Source organism: Lactuca virosa, chromosome 3 (genome assembly GCF_052849685.1).
Source record: "Lactuca virosa cultivar CGN04683 chromosome 3, Lactuca_virosa_CGN04683_v6, whole genome shotgun sequence".
Classification (NCBI taxonomy): domain Eukaryota; kingdom Viridiplantae; phylum Streptophyta; class Magnoliopsida; order Asterales; family Asteraceae; genus Lactuca; species Lactuca virosa.
In genome coordinates this window covers 128,242,370-128,250,140 of record NC_136428.1, presented here as the reverse complement: position 1 = coordinate 128,250,140, position 7,771 = coordinate 128,242,370, and the positions used below count along the sequence as shown (strand labels likewise).

General features: G+C 41.3%; 1 long non-coding RNA gene across 1 annotated transcript; it reads right to left on the bottom strand.

The window, feature by feature from the left end:
- Positions 1-571: 571 nt before the first annotated feature.
- On the bottom strand, positions 572-3,720 carry LOC145162611 (uncharacterized). Its single transcript, XR_013739206.1, has 3 exons — positions 3,502-3,720; positions 3,327-3,411; positions 572-925 (listed from the first exon to the last, which is right to left on the bottom strand). It is a non-coding gene; the product is annotated as an uncharacterized LOC145162611 (long non-coding RNA).
- Between the last annotated feature and the right edge of the window lie 4,051 nt (positions 3,721-7,771).

Here is a 7,771-nt window from a genome sequence, read left to right as displayed (position 1 = left end):
TCCCGCATATGGCTTCGGTGGTGCTGGAGTGGTAGCAGTAGTGGCAGCATTAGTGGCAGCATGGACAACAACAATTTGTTGCTTCTTAGCGGGGTCCTGTGCTGGTTGGCTCTTCTTTTCGTTCCAGAACTTCCTTTTGTTGTTTCCCCCTTTTGATTTATCAGTGGTGGTGGTTGTAGTATTATGACCGGCTCGGTGGTCAACAATTTGTTGTGCCAGCTCCCTGGCACTGTCAAAAGTAGTTGGCCTTGAAGCCAGGACACTACTTTGCACGTGGAGAGACAGTCCCCAAAGGTATCGCTCCACCTTTTTCTCCTCCGGAGTAACCATTGTTGGGCAGAGGAGAGCCAATTCATTGAATCGGGTGGTGTAGGTTTCAAGGTCAGAGCCCGTCATCCTGAGGTTCCAGAGTTCTTGTTCCAGCTTTTGAATTTCACCTCTCAGGCAGTACTCCTTCATCATCAACGTTTTTAGTTCTGCCCAGGTTATGGAGCTAGCCACTTCCAGAGTAAGTGACTTAACCCGGCAGTTCCACCAAGTAAGGGCCCGGCCGGTGAAGGTTAAGGTTGCGAACTTAACTTTGCTCGCTTCGGGGCAGGAGCACACCTGAAAGACTACTTCGGTCTTTTCAAACCATTGCATCAACGTGATGACTCCCCCGCTTCCATTGAAGTTGTCGGGTTTGCCATTTGTGAAGTCCTTGTATGAACACTCTTTTGCACGCCACGTACTGTCTCCGTGGATAGAGTGTGTAGCTCCCGATCCCGAACCACCAGCTCCGTTGGTCCCTATATGTGACATTGCGGCCGCTACGGCTGCTGTTACTGCAGCCTGGAACATCGCGGGATCAAACTGTGGAGGCGGCGGCGGAGGAGGTGTTGCTGTGTTGCTGGAAGGTCTTGGTCTTCTTCTTGGCGGCATGGTTCTGTCATAAGTCGTAAACCAATGTACTTTTAGTAAAAGTGTATTTATAGGGAGAGAAATCTTTTATACATAAAGTATATTATTACGTTGTTTTCCGGTATGTTTACGATACATACGATTTTATACTTTTTATTGACCCAATACATTGGGTTATGAGGTAAAATGAAAGTATAAAATATTTTTATTATAGTAACACAAAATACTCCTATAGTATTTGTAAATGTTTAGTTTTGAGTTCTTAAAGCATTTAGTTACTTTATAATATTCATCATACTTTTAATGAGAATTTATAAGTCCTTGTCTTACCCGTTCGGCTAACGACCCTCCACCGATCAAGGAAGCGGTGGGTGAGAGTGGACACCCATTAAGTTGCCATTTTATAGGCAACAACCTTATACCCCCCTTATATACCGGCTTCGTGAATGAGGCGTACTAGCGGTAAGACGAGTTTGTTAGATTTGTTGTCCATCCTGACCATCCCCCGGTATATGCAAGTCAATTCCCGGACAGATATAGTTGATCAGGCTATATCCTTCCCAGACTTGATTTACATATACCAAGGCATACCCATAATGTACAACTCCTCTTCTTTTATTTTATGTTGTTGTAGTTATGACACTAGGTGAGCATGTATGCATGTATTTATACTTTTTAATAAAAAGAATCATTTATTTTCTAAAAGTATATTTATTTGAAAAATGCACAAATCAGAGACTATTAGTCCCAATTGTGTTTATAGTTTGTATATCTTATGTGGTTTGATATACTTAATTCACTATAAACTGCGCTCTGATACCAATCTGTCACACCCCCAAACCAAGGATGGCGGAAACGTCCGGGGGTGGAGGACTTCATGTATAGTATCATAACAGCAATTGTAATAGTAATTCAAGCAAACACAACCAACATATATATAATTGAAAAAAAATTACATCATTGTATGAATTACATGTTTACGAATCAATTACAATATATTGATAAAATATGAAATAGTAGACGCCTTAGCGTCCCATCCTCAAAAGCACTTGATTACCTGTTTAATGATTTCCTGAGAATACAAGTTGTTTAAAAAAAATGTCAACACAAAGGTTGGTGAGTTCATAAACTTTTCGTTTGTAAAAGTAGTATTTGTGTTAGAAAAATCCAATATTTTCCTTAATCTGTAAATGTAGTCTTAAAACCCAAAGATCGAAATGTACAAGTAATTTGTCATATTTATAGTAAAACAATGCAAGTTTAAATCGACATAAACTCGTTAAATTTTAATGAAGTTCCCGTAAATTCCAATGTTTGTTAATACTTTATGTGAGTTTATTATAACCATACTATGACCAAGGTTGCCTAAAACGACGTTCTTCAGGCGTCGGAAATGTTATGACATTTGTCACCCCAGACCTATCGGTCTAACTGTTGCATGCAGTTTAGGTGTGGGTTTGTCAAACCCAATATAGATCTATACACAAGTATCACGCTCTCCCTCAAGCAGACTCTGGTTACAATACAGGACTTAATGGTAATTTGAAGTAATTGTCTCACAAAGTCATTAACGGAATTTCGTGTTATGAAAACTTGGTACCGTATGGCCGTACCTTGCTTAATGAAAATATCATTTGTATAAATGTACCCTTTTTAAATGTATGTGTTATGTAATGTATCATAAACTATACCTATTATAGTTTATCAACCAAGGGTAGTACGTGGTAATGTATGCAAACTATATTCAAAATAGTTTATTTAATGTTTGAATGTATCGATTGTACTTTGATTATAATCACTTGTTATTCTTTATATTTTATATGACCAAATCCATTTGTAAACTGATGTGTGTCTAAATATTAAGATAAAATGTCATATATTGCAGTAACATATAGTCACATAAAGATATACACCTTGCTCAACATGTTACAAGGTGAAATGAAATTGACAGCAACTTTTCGTTAAAAACAGTTTCTGTTACCGTTCTTAGAAAATTTATAGAAAAATCATCACAACTCTAAATCCAAATCCGCAAATTTTGAGAGTTTGGAATATGAGTCTAGTTTGTTCGTAAATTTTATCATGATTTTTAGTGATCTCTAACAGAGGTGAAAATGTTCATAATCACAGACTGGTCCGGGTTTGCCTCTGAAATGACAGGCAGTTTTGTAAAAATCACCATTAATTGTAGAAAAATCATTTGGAGATGTGAAAGTAGTCATTTTAAAGCTAAGAGTTTGAACTACTTGCACCTGAAACAGTTTTGAAAACTAAAATTTTTAAGTTGACCAAAACAGTCCGTGATTAACGTCCATCTTTTCTGATGCAATCTGTTAGAAAAAGTTTAATTGTGTTCTTGATGATTTTACTTGTATTCCCCCCTTAAAACTTAAGAAAAACATGTAAATGTGTGGGTATGAACTCACCTTATGTGGTTTCAGTAGATGAAAGTGAGAGAGAGGAAGTGTTCAACTCAAGAACACTAAGAAGATGTCTTGATGATTCGAAAATCTAACACCGAATAAGATGGAACTTGTGTAAGATATCAATAATTTGAGTAGAATGGAGTTTAATAATTATGTGAATGATGAAGATACTTACTAATTGAAGAAAGAAATCCCTGGAGAAAGCCTTGAAGTTCTTGAAGTTAAGAGAAAAGATGAGAGAATTTTGGAGAGTGTTCTTGGTTGCTAAGTGTAGAATGAAAGAGTTTTTATGGAGAATGAGGAGAGAGGATCAATCCTCCAGCTCTTAGAACGTGGGAAGAGCTGGAGATTGGGTGTAAAGGTCCACTAAGGTGACAAGGAGTAGTGGGAAAGAGTGGATGATCATAGAGTGAGGTGGTGGTGGCTTGCTTTTGTCATAAAATAAGGAAAAGCAAATATTCCCTCAATAATTAGTCCAACCACCAATTCTTTTAATACATTTTTATAAAAACCCTGGAGATTTATATATTTTGGGGCCTTAGTTTATAAAATAAAGTTTTGGGTGAAAATCCCACGTTAAAATAATGAAAAACGGAGTTAAAACGAAGTCGTAGTCGAAAAACCGGAAAAATTATGACACGCAAACATGCATGTCGTCTTCTTTTATGACAGGGGCTTCCTTGATACTCATTGCGTGTCATCAACACGCGAGTCGTAAGGTTACGACAGACAAATGTGTGTCGTCTTCCTTTATGACAGGGACTTCGGTCCTGAAGCTTCAGTTTTGGGTCCTTAAGCCTATTTTACCCGTTTTTACCCCGTTTCAAGTGGTTTTTGACCCAGTTAAGGGTCGGGATGGCCCGAATGATTACAAAAAAATTAAAGGAACTTTTGAGAGAGATTTGGGAGAGATTCGGGAGAGATTTGGGAGAGATTTTAATAGAGAGAGGTTGAGTGAAAGAAATTGTGAGAGGTTTCGTTTGTGATCTTTTTGAGTGTCCGGCTTCGCAACGAAAGGTCCATAAACCCCGTTAAGCCATGATTTAGTGTCTTACACAATCCCGATGATTGTACAATAGTGTTTTATCGCTTTGGTTTGTTGTTTAGCACTGTTAAGGTAAGGAAAATCAAACACATGAATTTTTCCAAATGAGGATTTCTCATTAAAATAGCGAATTGTATAGTGATTACATAACGTAAACCCTAGTATACAAGGGTTATTGGAGTTGACCGGTTTGACTTGTTGACTTTGAATTGACCGAAATTTGACGGTTGTCACATCATCCCCCCGTTAGAAGGAATTTCGTCCCGAAATTTTCATTTTGACTGGGATTTCAAGAGTTTGGGAAGAGATGTGGATACTTTTGTTTCATCTGATCCTCGCGTTCCCAGGTGAATTCGGGTCCTCGTTTAGCGTTCCAACGTACCTTCACGATGGGAATACGACTTTGTTTCGTTCGTTTGATTTCCCGGTCCATGATCTCCACAGGTTCTTCCACGAAGTTGAGGCTCTCATTGATCTCGATTTCCTCGAGTGGAATAATGAGAGTCTCATCGGATAGGCACTTTTTCAAGTTCGAGACGTGGAAGGTAGGATGCACATTACTAAGTTCGCGGGGTAGATTGAGTTTGTAAGCTACGGGGCCGATTCTAGCGAGAATCTCAAAAGGCCCTATGTATCTTGGATTCAGCTTCCCATGCTTTCCGAAGCGTATCAAGCCTTTCCAGGGTGAGACTTTCAAAAGGACTCGGTCTCCCACCTGGAATTCCAAGGGTTTCCTCCGCTTGTCTGCGTAGCTTTTCTGTCGGTCTCTTGAGGCTTTAAGTCGTGCTCGGATTAGTACGATCTTTTCGGTGGTTTCGCGGATGATTTCTGGACCGGTGAGAGTGCTATTAGAGACTTGCCCTCTAGCTAGCTGTGTATCCCCCACCTCAGCCCAACACAGGGGTGATCTGCATTTGCGACCGTAAAGAGCTTCGAATGGAGCGACTTTGATGCTAGTATGATAGCTGTTATTGTAGGAGAATTCGATAAGCGGTAGATGGGTATCCCATGCTTTACCGAAGTCTATCACACAAGCTCTTAACATGTCTTCCAACGTTTGAATGGTTCGCTCGCTCTGTCCGTCGGTTTGTGGGTGGTAGGCCGTACTCATGTCAAGCCTAGTTCCCAATGATTTTTGTAGAGACTGCCAAAACCGTGAGGTAAATCTACTATCTCTATCAGAGATAATGGATATCGGCACACCATGGAGTCGTATAATCTCTCTGATGTACGTTCTAGTCAGCTTCTCCATCTTGTCGGTTTCTTTTATTGGTAGGAAGTGTGCTGATTTGGTCAATCTGTCTACAATTACCCATATTGTGTCAAGCCCGCCTGATGCCTTAGGCAGCTTGGTTATGAAGTCCATGGTTATTCGTTCCCACTTCCACTCAGGTATATCCGGCTGTTGTAATAGCCCGGATGGTTTCTGGTATTCTGTTTTGACCTTAGCGCAAGTCAGGCACTTGCTCACATAGGTAGCAATCTCAGCTTTCATGTTCGGCCACCAGTATAATTTCTTGAGGTCTAGATACATCTTATCCGACTCGGGATGGATGGAGTATCGTGTCTTGTGTGCTTCATTCATCACAACATCTCGGAGTCCACCGAACTTCGGTGTCCAAATCCGGTTCATGATATAACGTGCTCCATCCTCCTTGACTTCTAAGTTTTTATCCATTCCCCTTAATGTCTCTCCTGCCACCTTTTCTGGTTTCAAAGCTTCCAGTTGAGCTTCCTTGATTTGTATGGTCAGGTGGGAATGGATTGTCATTGTTAAGGATTTTACTCGGCGGCCCGAGTACTCCTTCCTGCTTAGAGCATCGGCCACTACATTGGCCTTGCCCGGATGATAACGAATTTCGCACTCGTAGTCATTCAGCAACTCCACCCATCTCCTCTGTCGCATGTTGAGCTCTTTCTGATTGAGGATATGCTGAAGACTTTTGTGATCAGTGAAGATAGTGCATTTCGTGCCGTAGAGGTAGTGTCTCCAGATCTTCAAAGCGAAAACCACTGCTCCTAATTCCAGGTCGTGCGTAGTATAATTAACCTCGTGCGTCTTAAGCTGTCTTGATGCATACGCGATAACCTTCCCTCTCTGCATGAGCACACATCTAAGGCCTTGATTCGAAGCATCACAGTACACTACGAAGTCCTCGGTTCCCTCTGGGAGAGACAAGATCGGTGCGCTGCATAGGGCTTGTTTTAACATTTGGAAAGCAGTTTCTTGTTTATTTTCCCACTTGAATATCACACCTTTCTGCGTCAAAGTGGTGAGTGGTTTCGCAATCTTGGAGAAGTTTTGTATAAATCTTCGATAGTAGCCAGCAAGCCCAAGGAATTGTCGAATTTCGGTTGGCGTCTTGGGTGCTGACCAATTCTCGATTGCCTTGATCTTGGAGGGGTCCACATGTATGCCTTTCTCACTTACCACATGTCCAAGGAAATCCACTTCTCTAATCCAGAATTCACACTTAGAGAACTTAGCATAAAGCTTCTCCGCTCTTAGCGTTTCTAGCACTTGGCGTAGATGTAGGCGATGCTCTTCTTCGCTTCGCGAGTAGATCAAGATATCGTCGATGAATACGATTACAAACTTGTCTAGGTAGGGTCGACACACTCTATTCATTAGGTCCATGAATACCGCAGGTGCGTTTGTTAAACCGAAGGACATCACCACAAACTCGTAGTGCCCATAGCGAGTTCTGAATGCAGTTTTGGGAATATCTTCTTCTTGAACTCGTAGTTGATGGTAGCCTGACCTTAGGTCGATCTTTGAGAAGAAATTTGCTCCTTGGAGTTGGTCGAAAAGGTCGTCGATTCGGGGCAGAGGATATCGGTTTTTGATGGTGAGCTTGTTTAGTTCCCGATAGTCGATGCACATGCGAAAGGATCCGTCCTTCTTCTTTACAAAAAGGACTGGTGCTCCCCAAGGTGAGAAGCTTGGTCTGATGAACCCTTTGTTCAAAAGCTCGGTCAACTGACTGGACAACTCCTGCATTTCTTATGGTGCGAGGCGGTATGGAGCTCTGGCTACGGGGGTAGCTCCGGGTATTAAGTCAATTCTGAAATCGACTTGTCGTGCGAGTGGTACACCAGGAAGATCTTCTGGGAACACATCCGGGAAGTTACACACTTCGGGGATGTCTTTGATGTCTTTCACGTCTTGTTTCTTGTCTACTATATGGGCTAAGAAGGCATGGTACTCCTTCCGGAGATACTTTTGGGCTTTGATGCATGAGATGATTTGTAAATTCGCACTAGGTTTGTCACCATAGATGAGAAGGGTTTCGTCATTTGGTAGGTTGAGGCGAACGGCCCTTTCGTAACATAGAATGTCGGCACGGTGAGGAACTAACCAATCCATCCCGATGATTACGTCGAAGCTTTTTATGGTGAC